This window comes from Choloepus didactylus, chromosome 6, assembly GCF_015220235.1.
Source record: "Choloepus didactylus isolate mChoDid1 chromosome 6, mChoDid1.pri, whole genome shotgun sequence".
NCBI lineage: Eukaryota > Metazoa > Chordata > Mammalia > Pilosa > Megalonychidae > Choloepus > Choloepus didactylus.
In genome coordinates this window covers 39,580,424-39,594,049 of record NC_051312.1, presented here as the reverse complement: position 1 = coordinate 39,594,049, position 13,626 = coordinate 39,580,424, and positions in this window count along the sequence as shown.

Sequence of the window (13,626 nt, the reverse complement as noted above, 5' to 3'; positions counted from 1 at the left end):
GAGTTTGCCCCAAAGAGGCTAAGAGAGGACCCCCAGATGCTTAGAGAGAAGTGCCTTGGGAAAACAAGTAAGGATGCACAGAAGCTGTGAGAGAGAAACTAAGAGAGACAGAAGCCCAGAGACATTTTGGAGAAAGCCATTTTGAAAACAGCCATTTTATTTAGGGAAGAAATCATTATTTATCTCAGATTTCAGAAGAAAAATCATAAATATAATGATTTATATGGTAAGTTTATAGTTATTTACCAATTATGGTTAGCCACGTACTTCAAAAAAGGATTTGAAGTGATGCATTTTAAGACCATAGGAAATCAGAAAAAATAGAAAAATTTTCAATTAAAAAAGCAAAGGGGAAAAATAATATGAAAATGGAGATTGATAGGTTTTATACATAGCAATACAGGTACATATTTATATTGAGAATCTTGAAAATGCTTAAAGTCCCACAGCTCCTGTAGTCCAGAGAGCTGTATTAAGGGGAAATCTTTCCACACTGAATATTACACAGAGTGTAGCAGTGAAGCCTCCTCTGTGAGTTCGTTAACATTATTGAACATGCAATACTCCCCGCCTAAAATTTTTCAAGAGCAAAAGGAAGATCCAGCCACAGATAAATGCTCTCAGGTGAACCCTGTGCTTGGGATGAAGGCTTCTCTGCCCCATAAAATCAGCTTTCATTTAACATCCACATGTGGAAGCAGACACAGCTGGAATCGACCACAAAATGGAGACACGTCATCTATCTCTAGAAGCAGCTAGAAAATAAATTCCTATCATTGCACACAGTATATTGCTGAAATGTTCTTTAATAATTTGCAATACAAGAAATAATTTGATGGTATTATTAAAGTTACTTTTCCTATCTTGGTAAAAGTTAAAATGTCTGTGTTTGAGAACTCTGACAAGTATTTTCTCTATTCAAGATTAGTTCTGGTGGAGCTGAGTAGTAAGGTGCGCAGCGTGCTCACACATTAATTCACTTACTCATCCATTCAATACTCTTTGAGTGACTGTAGCAGAGAGCTGGTGCTGAGTAAATAATAGTAAATACTTCTTCACATTTGGCCCCACATATTTGGAGCTTATAATACGGTGAGAGATAGACAAACTTTTTCTGTAAAGGACCAGAGAGTAAATATTTTAGGTGTCATGAACCAAGAGTCAAAATTAAGGTTTTGATGTAGGTACTTTGACAACCAGAGGAAAACAAATTTCCCCAAATTTTGCCCTGACCTGGGCCCATAGAAAAACGGGTGAGGGGCAGCAGGATTTGAATTTTGGCTCTACTTTGTTGATCCCTGGTGTAGTATATAGATAATCATCCTTCACTGGTAATTCTGGTCGTTGTGTGCATTAGCAGAAGCTGGGCCCTGATTTAATTTTATTAAAATGTTTTTAGTAATTCATTTATTCACTCACTCATTCATTTATCAACTATTTCATGATCTCCTACATTGTGCCAGGCCCAATCAAATTCAACTTTTTTAGTGCATCATAATACCTGATTTCATTTTAGTAGCTGTGGTGGTTTGAAGTTGTTGTGTACCTCAGAAAAGGTCATGTTCTTTGAATCCATTCCTGTAGGTGCACTCCTGTTATGGTTGGAATTTTTTAATTAGATTGTTTCAATTGGGATGTGACCCACCCAAATTAAGGCGGGTCTTAATCCTTTACTGGAGTCCTTTATGAGTATAAAAAAAAAGCCCAAAGAACTCAAAGAGAAATACCCAGAGAGCTTGGAGGAAAAAAAAAAAAAAAAAACAAAACCCAGAGGAACTGAGAGAGCCACTGAAGCCAGAAGCTGAAGAAATGAAACCAGGGAGAGAAGGACCAACAGAAGCCAGCCATGTGCCTTCCCATGTTACAGAGGAACCCCAAATGCCATCAGCATTTCTTCAGGGAAGGTAGTCTCCTATTGATACCTAAAATTTGGACATTTTCACGGCCTTAGAACTGTAAGTTTGTAAACGAATAAATCCCCATTGTAAAAGCCAATTCATTTCCGGCATATTGCATTTCAGCCCCTTTAGCAAATCGAAATAATAAGTTACCCATTTAATAATAATCATTACAGGGCAAAAACTTTGCTCACACATACATTATCTCAAATAATCTATGCACCCTAATACTGAGGGAATATAATCTCAATTTGAAGAAGAGAAAAGTAGGATATAGCTCAAAAGCATTCTGACTGACACTAAAGACATGCTTTTAAGCACAGCCCTGTGTGGGCTTTCTTGGTTTTTTGAGTAGGAGGCTGGAGTGGGATGGGAAGAGCATGTCTTTTATTGCTCTGCATAGTTATTCATTCATCCATCCATCCATCCATCCACCCATCCATCCACCCATCCATCCATCCATCCATCCATCCACCTATCCACCTATCCATCCATCCATCCATCCACCTGTCCATCCGTCTATTTATTCATTCTTCCACATTTATTGAGAGCCGATGATATATTTAGAATTGATGATAAGCATGTACCTAGCCACATGGAGCAAAGTGTCTAGTGCCTTAATAATGAGTGCCTCTCTTTTGAAGGGTAAAGTACAAGCTCTTCTCAAGAAAGGGTTTGAGAAAATAAAGAGTTAGAGTACTCAAGTTTGAGGAGTCATGGAGATCTCACTGGATCTGCTTATTTTCTTAGAAGCCGCTGTCTCACCTCAACCGCTAGACCCAATCCTGCCCCTACAAACAAAAAATCGGAAAAAATAATCACTGTTCAACATCATCAGCACCTATTTCTATCATTGGTTTGAATGGCCTTCTACACAAATGATTTTTAAATATCTATTAACATTCAACTTCAGTCAAGCACTGCCCTGAAAAAAATCTGTGACAACCCTGGTCCCAACTGATTCCTGTGGGCTCTTGCTGAAGCCTTTCCTATCTTAGCACATTGAAAAATATCTCTTGCACTGACTGGAGAAAAACAATTTAGAAATTTTCTTTATTCAAAATAATAAGAAAATCCATATGAAAGTTGAAAGCTGTTCACTAATAAAAACCATGCTTTTTTTTTTTTTTTTTTTTTTTTTGTAATTAGGTAGGTGCCAGACCTGGTGCAAAATTGCAAAATGCTTTATATGCATTGTCTCATTTAAATCTTCACAACCACTTTATGAGGCAGTTATGGTTATAACTACAGTTTTACAGATGAAGAAAGTGAGGCTTCAGGTCTTAAGTTGCTTCCTTTCCACTGAGTGGTGAAGGCAAGATTTAAAGGCAAATTCTAAAACCAAGGCCCTGACTTTGAACTACCTCGCTATAGAGCTATTTGCATAGGTGGTACTTGTGCCAGTTTGAATGTATTATGTCCCCCAGAAAAAGCCATATTCTTTGATGCAATCTTGTGGGACAGACAGAATAGTGGGGATTAAGTTGGAACGTTTGAATTAGGTTGTTTGTATGGAGATGTGCCCCACCCAGCTGTGGGTGGTGACTTCGGTGGGATACTCCTATGGAGGTGTGACCCCACCCATTCAGGGTGGGCCTTGATCAGTGGAGCCATATAAAACATGCTGAATCAAAGAGACTGAAGGGAGTGCAGCTGTGAGTGATGTTTTGAAGAAGAGCAAGCTTGCTAGAGAGGAATGTCCTGGGAGAAAGCCATTTTGAAACCAGAACTTTGGAGCAGATGCCAGCCACGTGCCTTCCCAGCTAACAGAGGTTTTCCGGACGCTATTTGCCATCCTCCAGTGAAGGTACCTGATTACTGATGTGTTACCTTGGACACTTTATGGCCTTAAGACTGTAACTGTATAGCCAAATAACCCCCCTTTTTATAAAAGCCAGTCCATCTCTGGTGTTTTGCATTCTGCAGCATTAGCAAACTAGAACAGATTTTGGTGGATTTTGGTACCAGAAGTGGGGTGCTTTTGCTGCTGTGTTTGCAAATACCAAACATGTTGGAACGGCTTTTCAAATGGATAAGGGGAAGACTGTGGAAGAATTGTGAGGAGCTTGATAGAAAAGGCCAAAGCTGCTTTAAAGAGACTGTTTGTGGAAATATGGACTCTAAAGGTACTTCTGACGAGGCCCTGAACAGAGATGATGAATGTTGTTGTAAACTGGAAGAAAGGCGATCCTTGTTTTAAAGTGGCAGAGAATTTGGCAAAATTGAGTCCTGGTGTCAGATGGAAGGAAGAATTTGGAAGCGACAACCTGGAATACTTAGCTGAGGAGATCTCCAGACTACGTGTGGAGGAGGTACCCTGGCTTCTCCTTGCAGCTTATAGTAAACTGTGAGCAGAGAGATAAACTTAGAACTGAACTCTTGGGTTCTAAGAAACCAGAAGCTGATGGCTTGGAAAATTATTAGCTTCCAGGGGGTGGAATCCCAGAAGCTACAGCCCAATGTGAGGACGTAACCAAACATGGAACCCAGCTGCCATATCAGTACAAGCCAAGATTGGAGATGGAATTATCCAGAAAGGATTTGTGGAAAGTCCTATTGTCTGATGGCTTTGACCCCTGCATGCTTCATGCAAAGCCAATGGAATTTTTGTGAGAACTTTATACACAGAGCCGCTGCCAGTCTGGACTGAAGGAGACAGACAAGGAACAAATTGCGGGAAAAATTTCTTCAAACACAGAGCCATGGAGGTTGAGGTCTGGAGTCAAGAGGCCTTGGGCTGGAGAGTGGAGCAGCCCACACGCATGGAAAGGGTGAGTTTGCCCCGGAGGTCGAGGGTGGGCATTCCACCTCGATGCTCTGGAAGAGTTTTGCCACCCGAGGTCCCAAAGAGGGTGGAGCACATTCCCAGGGAATTGGGGAGAGCCTGGCTGCCACCACACTGTTCTGAAGGGGTTGAGAGTGTGCCCCAGAGATGGAAGGGAATCCGGGAGCAGCCCCGACGTTTGAGGAGAGTGGGGCCGAGAAGGTGGTCTCCCCAATGTGTGGGTATGTTGGAGCACTCACCTAAGCGTTTGGAGAGGAAAGGGCTGCCAAAAAGGCCCTTAGGAAGGGTTAGGCTTCCACTCTCTCAAGCCCCAAGGATGCAACATTGTTCTGTAAATGACTCTGAGACTTTGAAATCTAATGGAGTTTGTCCTGCAGGTTTTAAGAACTGTTTTGGTCCTGTTAACCCTGTTTTTCTTACTGTTTCTCCTTATGGCAATGGGAATGTTCATCCTATGAATGTCCCTCCTTTGTATATTGGAAGCATATAACTTGTTCTAAGTTCACAGATCCAAACCTAAAGGAAAAGTATGCCTTAGGACTGACCATGTCGATATTTGATTTTGATGGGATCTTGTACTTAACTATTGTTACTGAAATGATTTAAGTTTCTGTGGTATTGTGGGATGAATGCATTTTGTATTTGGAAAGAATATGTTTTTCTGGGGTCCAGGGGGTGGAATGTGCCAGTTTGAATGTATTATGTCCCCCAGAAAAAGCCATATTCTTTGATGCAATCTTGTGGGACAGACAGAATAGTGGGGATTAAGTTGGAACGTTTGAATTAGGTTGTTTGCATGGAGATGTGCCCCACCCAACTGTGGGTGGTGACTTTGGTGGGATACTCCTATGGAGGTGTGACCCCACCCATTCAGGGTGGGCCTTGATCAGTGGAGCCATATAAAACATGCTGAATCAAAGAGACTGAAGGGAGTGCAGCTGTGAGTGATGTTTTGAAGAAGAGCAAGCTTGCTAGAGAGGAATGTCCTGGGAGAAAGCCATTTTGAAACCAGAACTTTGGAGCAGATGCCAGCCACGTGCCTTCCCAGCTAACAGAGGTTTTCCGGACGCTATTTGCCATCCTCCAGTGAAGGTACCCGATTACTGATGTGTTACCTTGGACACTTTATGGCCTTAAGACTGTAACTGTATAGCCAAATAACCCCCCTTTTTATAAAAGCCAGTCCATCTCTGGTGTTTTGCATTCTGCAGCATTAGCAAACTAGAATAGTACTATAGGAAATATTTTTTTCCTCTGAAGGAAAAAGAAAATAATATTAATTTCACGGTAGTACTTAAGCAAACTTATCAAGTGGAAAGATAAACATCAGGCTTTGAATGTTAGTTACCTGGAAGAGATGAATAATGGTGTTACCTTTACATATCATTATATTCTATTGGTCCTTCTGCTTCAATAGTATTAATAATTTTGTAATTTAAAAAATCAAATAAAGAAAACAAGAAAGGAATTAAGAAAGGAGGGGGGAAAGGAAGGAAAGGAAGGAGGGAGGGAGGGAATAGGAAAGGAGCCTGTTAGAATTTCAACATGGATAATGAAATACATTTGGGAAAAAAGCAGAATATTTTGAATAATATCTATAGATTAAATTGAATAAATGAATGGCCTTTTAGGTTTATAGTTCAATTTTCTAATGACAAAAGAAAATTAAAATAGCAAGGTGTTGGGCTGGGCCTTGAAGGGTTGGATGCCTTTATCCAGATTAACTAGGAGGGTGGGGTGAGTGTTTCACACAGAAAGGACAACTTCACTTCATTGCTTAATTCATGATTTCATTCATTCATCCATTCAATTTATGTTAAATATCTATGATGTGCCAGACACATTGCTAGCCAATAGAATACAGAATTAAAAGACATTTTCTGACTTCAAAGTGACTTCAGAGATTATTTACTGACTGGGGGATTGGAAGGAGTGAAAAAAACTATGAAAATATGTTATGGTAAATTCTACGACAGAGGTTCTTAAACTTTTTTCTTTTTTTCTTTTATGGTCTATGGACCTTTTCTCAAAAGAGTGGCATTAAATCCATGAATTAAACTATATAGGATTTCAAAGGAAACCAAGTATATTGAATTATAGTTTTCATGGTACTTTTAGTTATGAGACAATAATATATGTTCTGCTTTATTACCACAATAAATAACAATACCTAGTGGTGAGACTACTAACTACTGTAATTTTGTAGTGGTAAGAGTAAATGGTATTTCACAGTATCTGCAACATTTGCAGCATGATGTGAAATAATTGTGATTTCTATAGGTGTAGATCTTAAATATTGCTAATAGCATTGTGCTTTGTTACTTGCATTCAAATTTAAAAAAGAAATGTTGGAGTTCAGTTTCAACTGAGATATTAGTGAAAATAAAGATGCAATCTTCCCCTTTTCCCTCCACCCCCAAAATAAATTAGTGAGGTGCTGAGATTAATTTAACTACTTTTGTGACAGAATAAAACTATTTGGGGACGTTCTTATTTTCTTCCCTTGGCCCAGTGTCACCTTGTGACATTATTCTTAACATGGCTTCCACTAGCAATGTGCCAAGAGCCAAGTCACAAGATTAGTCCATGTTTCTAAAGCTATAGGTGAAGCTTTTCATTCTGCCACACTCTGCTTATCTCCCTCTGCCCCAGAAGAGAGATAGGATAGAGGAACCCTTGCCTGGTTATCTACAAAATTCAACTTACTTTCTTCAGTGAGAGCTATACCTTTCCTATTTCAGCAAAGGCATGCATATGATTGTCTGGTTCTTTAAGATGTTTAGTGATAGGAAATCACAACTTCCTCTATTCCTACATCCCAGGTCCCATCTATACTCACAATCTGATGGGTATTAACTACTTCTAGCCTCAAGGATGATGAAGGCCATTTAAACCCACTTCTGTGATACAAGCACAAAGCTGACAACTGATTACTATGCTCTGCAAAAGTAGTCAGTTTATATTCATGTTCATTTATATTCATTAAGTGATCATGTATTGATAGAACGTAAAATCACCTGGCAAATGGTATACCACATACATGTATGGTATTATAATGAGCCTGGGAAGCATTTTCTAGACATCAGCTCATATGCAGTGTTAGAGACTAAGTTTCCATTCATTATTTGCTGCTTCATGTCCATTCCACCATCCATCAGAAACTTCTTTCATTGCTTCTGCTGATAGTCTATTGGATTTGTCATTCCGTAGGATCTGCCTATAGTCACTAGGACATTTAGAGCCTGGTATACATTAGTATCATATGGGAACTTTTATAAAAAGTATTGATGTGTTGTTGGTTTTACCCTAGACCAATTCAGTGAGAAGCTCTGAGGTGTGCATGGGGCTTGGATATCACTGTTTTTAAAAACCTCCCAGGTCACTTCTAAATGTAGAGTCAGAATCAAGGAGAATGGCCTGAGACATGTAAGTGGGAAGCAGACACCCTAAGGATGTAATCTTAGGGGAAATAGTCTGGATAGGAACTTTCCTTATCTATTCACTTGGATTATCAGGCAAAGAAAAATTTCCTTATTGCTCATCATTCTAAATGGAGATTTGGAACGTGTTCAAAAGCACTTGGAAGATAATTGGAAAATTAAAATATATGTCAAGTCAGACTCCTCAAAATATTAGATATTAGTCTTAGTGAATTTTGGGCACATTTCAACTGGCCTGCCAACTTTCAAATTCTCTGCAATTATTATCTAAAATGTACTTGAAACAAGTGTAATTTATTCTTTTATCTTCTCTTTCATGTAACTATAGATGGAAATAGAATGCAATGTAATTGTGTTATTTCAGACAGTAAAACAAATCATCTACCACAGAAAAATAATCAAGCCATTTAAATTTGTCACGGTTGCCTGAACACCTGTCTTTTTTTATTTTTAGGGCCTGACTATATTCCCTTGATAATTCAAGTTGGAAAAAAAAAAATCATCAACAGAGCAAAGTAAATATTTCTTCAGGAAAACAGCATTTAACTAAAGCATCTAATCCACATATAAGCTTAGCATAAGACAGTGTTAAAATTTCTAGGGAATATATCACTTACATTTAAGAGTCATTAGCTTTATTCCTTTCTCTACAAAACGAAAGCCTTCTTGAGCAAAACTCTGGCTATTTTTCTTAATGAGATTCTTGTTAATTTGTTCTATTGCAATAAAAAATATTGAAGGTGGTAATTAATTCTGCAAACAAGGAAGAACAGAAGGAATTTCAAAGGCAGTATTTTAAGTCATGGGGGAGTGTCCAGTGTGAACTTTCACTTATTCATAAATAGCATGATCTTTCAACCTGTGATATACCAACAGGCAATGTAGAAATGGGATAATGCAAGAAAGGGAGTTTTGAAGAATGTGGATCTAGGACTTCACAGCCCCAATATTACAAATCATTGAGTACCACATAAATGATTGCTTATAATTACAGAGACAAATTAATTTCTATCTTCTATACCAGGGATCGACAAACTTTTTCTACAAAGGACCAGATGGTAAATATTTTAGGCTTTTCAAGCCGTGATGTCTTGGTTATAACCACACGATTCTGCCACTGCAGCTTGAAACAACTGTAGACAATACATGTTGGACATGTGTGTTCCAATGAAAACCAGCGGCTGTCATTTGGCAGGTAGGCGGTTGGCCGTCCCCTGCTCAACACCGATTGTGACAAAGGAAAATCTCTTGATTCAAACTTTTTTTTTTTTTTTAAAGTGAAATTCTGCCTCATGGAACCACATAAATGATCTGGAGTTTGATTCTATGCAGTTTGAAGGATTTCTGATATATCCATTGCTTCCTGGTCAGGTTGATATGAGATTTCTGGAAGCATATATTAGAAAAGTCACAGGCACAGAACAATGCCAAAAGGAATGCCTTTCTGACACAAAGGAGACCAAATTTAAAATGATTCTGGGGACTTAAAAGTCTCTTCTGACTTCTCACAAAGGTGTTTTAGAGCAAAGCTGAGTAAAGGGTAGGAAAAATATATGGGAGGAAATATCCAAAAGCCTAAGTTTAAGGAAGAATTTGAAGGCATGCAACAAAAGTAGCTGGATTTTCCATAAGTTTCCCTTAAAATTCACAGATATGATACTAAAGTGTTTGGTAACTGGTATATGCCTTTTACTTTAAATTCCACTGCATCTTCTTGGGTAACCCCGTTGTGTTTTAGAATAAGGTAATCATGTTTTCCATTTCTCAAGAAAAGGAAAACAAAGCAAACTTAAAACGACAAACTGCATCATAATAGATGTTTTCTAAAAGTCTCCAGACTGAAAACACACTGCTTTGCAGAAATATGATTGAGGCCACAAGGTGAAGCTTCCAGAGGCCATATTAACACAGCTCTGTTTGGTAAGATAGTCATTACAAGTATTGAGAAGACTGGAGGAATTGGTGCCAACTTTGCAGGAATTATAAATTCCACTCTTATGTTTATTCCTTTTACATTCTTAGGATTTTTTCAGGGCTGCATTTACAAGGTCTTTGTTTTAAGTCACTATAAGGTTTCTGTACCTCTAAAACACATTTTCAAGACAAATAAATAGTTTAAGACCAGAAATTTTGTGTGTGATAGACATCTGTGGGATATGTTCTATTTTATGGACCTAGGAGAGGCTTAGTGAAATTAAATGATAGGTTTATTGACTGTTTTCTTCAGTCCTTTTTCTGAACAACTAATTTATCAAGCAGGATTTAATAAAGCAGTCTTTTTATGTAAACAAAAGTAAAGTAGTGGAGAGTTCATTTTTCTTAAGAACGGGTTTCAAGAGAAGAGGAATAAATTAAGACTATATTTCTAGGTCTAATTATTCCTAGCTGGGGTAGAATCTTCAAACATATCTCTTATTTTTCTCAAAGGAACATAGTGATCAATTTAATATTGGGGGCAATCAGGCAAGTTGAGGAATGCAGAATCAAATTCAAGGACCTAAAAAGGGTCTGACCCAAGAACTCAGCAAACGTTAGCTACAATAATTTATTAAGATTGTAATTGTTATTATGAATAGTATAGATGCACAAATGACATATTGGGATATAACTGTATCTCTCAGAAGGAAATATGGAGGAAAATATACTGAATATAAAGTAATTTTAAAGTTGATAACATTATATCTTCAATATTTTGAATGTGTCATAAGCAAGTAGAAAAATTAATAAAGAAGAAAAAGTACAAAACCTGCCCCCCTCCTGTGCTGTAGTTTTAAGCTATATAACTACTAGCACACAAAAACTTGATTCTCCTCCACACTTTCTAAAATCCTTGATGAAATTCTTGCCAATGAATAGCAAAAGAAAATAGAAAGTAAGTATGAAAAGGAATCAAATGATTCACACTCACCCACTGCATCACATCCCCCCCACATACACATACACACACTCACACAAATGTTATAATCATGCATTTAGAAGAAATCAAAACTTTTTTTGAACAGAAATTTTGAACCACCCCCCAAATGTAGAATATTATGATTAATTATTGAGTGACTACTAAGATAAAAATATTTGAGATTAAAAATCTAATTAGGAATTAGAATAGATGCAGTGGTTTGATGATATTCTACCAGTTTCCTTTATGCTGCTGTTCCCATGCCAACATTTCTTGAAACAAGAACTGAATGACAAATAAGCAAATCTAATAGGGTATGGCTTGATTCAAGGAAAAGTATGGCTTTATAAATACCATGTTTGGGCCACATGCTTAAAGGAAGCATATGAAACAAAGATTTCAAAATTTAGGGTATTTTCTACAGCCATAGGACAGCTGAAAAAAAGTTTGCAGTTATAAAATAAAATACAGAACATAAAAATGTAACTTGCTTTGGACACGTTTGTGGTCATGTTTTTAGGGTCAAAAGACTAAGAAGGAAAAGGGTAAACATAAAAAAAATCAATACATTTGTTTGATTCTTTGCTTATGAACATAAATAGTTTAGATATTAGTGGATTTTAACTGATCAATTAAAAATGGAAAGTCTAGAACATAAACTCCAGGCAGGGAATCTGTCTAAATTCTTCATTAAATTTTCCACTTTGAGATATGCAAAGAAGGCATCAAATGAATGACAATAGTCTATGATGGGCTGTTCTGGTAAGCATCCAATCAAGGAACCAGAATGAAACTAATGGAGATTCCAAACCATTAGCTTTAAGTTTACAGAAGACCCTATGTCTGATTAAGAAATGCTGCTTCTTTTTTGCCTCCACTGGGCCACCCATTCTAACATTTATTATTTTGGTCTGTGAGAGGTTACCTTGTTCATGACTTTTAATTTCTCAATTTTTGATTGCCTAATCATTGACATGAAAATGCTTTACCTCATCTGGAACCCATCCAAGGGTAAAATCAGTCATCATGATTGAGCAAGGAAGTTCCAGGTCCCTTTTCTTAAGTGCTTCTCAAAACATTACCTATTAATACCAAAGTAAATTTATTATTGTGCTATAAATATATATTGCTATGTTTGTTTATAAAAATATTTTATGGAAAAATAAAAAAAAAACTAGAAATTGTCATTTACTCTCCAATTTAGTACCATTTTTTCTTTGGGAAATATACAAACAAGAAGGAGGAGGAGGGGAGGGGGAGAAGGGGAGGAGGAGGAAGAGAAGGAAAAAAAGATGAAGAAAGAAAAGCTTTCAGATCCTTGGATTAATGATAAACAGAATGTAACTAAACATTGAGTGACAGGCCCTCGAGATGGAAGAGATGTGTAACATTACTTCTGTTCCGTTCCTTGATGGCCACAGCATTATTGGTAATCTGGTCTCCAAAAGTCTTATTCATTCCATAGTGGGGCTTCCACCACTTTCTGTGATATTCTCTTCTATATTCTAACTACATGTGTAAAAGCCTCCATTCCTTCCATTCATTATAGTTCTTATCTCACTGCATTGGAGACTGCAACTGTACGCTATTGCTCTGAGCTATCATGACATCGATTAACAAGTTATTTAATAGATGATAACCTAATTTCATTCCCATAAAAGACTGTGTAGTATTTTGAATTTCATGTTTCATTGCTCCACTAACTGCAAATTTTATTACTTCATTGCATATCAAGAGATGATAGAGCCTTCTAAAATGGATTACTTTGCCATTCAGGAAATTTACCATAAGTATTTGTTCCCTGTTATTTCAAGGCATTGTAAATCCCAAATTGTCTGAATGTAGAGATCATGAGTCCATGATTCCTCAGGAAAATTTATCTCCCATTAAGACTTGACCACTCAAATGGAGTATGCTCTAACCACAAGTTCTGCAAGTTACTCAAGGTAGGCAAAAAGATTTGTCTTTTATACAGAGGAAATAACCTGTATAGTGAAGTAGGGTGAATGGTTAGAGTGATCAGATACTAGACCTGAGAATATTTTATGTTGAAGCAGCCTGTTTTCTGGGTGGCACAGTTAAAGTTGAGGAGCCTGGAGGAAGGCGAGAAGTTTAAGCAAAGTTTGGTTAACAAGTATTTTGTTCCAATTGATCAGTGGGGACAAGCAGTTCAGGAGAGGTCAAGACACAGCGAACTGGACTTTCGGTCAACCAAGGTAGCAGAATAAGATGCTCCAGGGTGCTGTCCCCTCACAGAATCTTTGAGCAACCAGCAAAAACTGGCAGCTCTCTGTCCTCAAAACTCCAGAAAACAGTTAAAAGTTTGCAGTAAGTGGGCAAGTACCTAATCAAGAAAGCACTTCCTGGAAAACTAAAGGAAGCTTGTGGCACCCTTGCCAGCCTCTCCCACACATCCTCCCCAGAGCAGTGTGGAGCGTCTGCTCTCCCATTGTGGATCCCTGGTTCTGTTTCAGAGGGAGCAGAATAATCCCTATGCACCTAGTGGGGTGCCTGTATGTCAGTGCCAATCAGTCAAGTGGAAACCTGTAAGAGTGAACCAGGAAACTTGTCTTGGGCTAACCCTACCAGAACTTGTCCTGCAGGCAG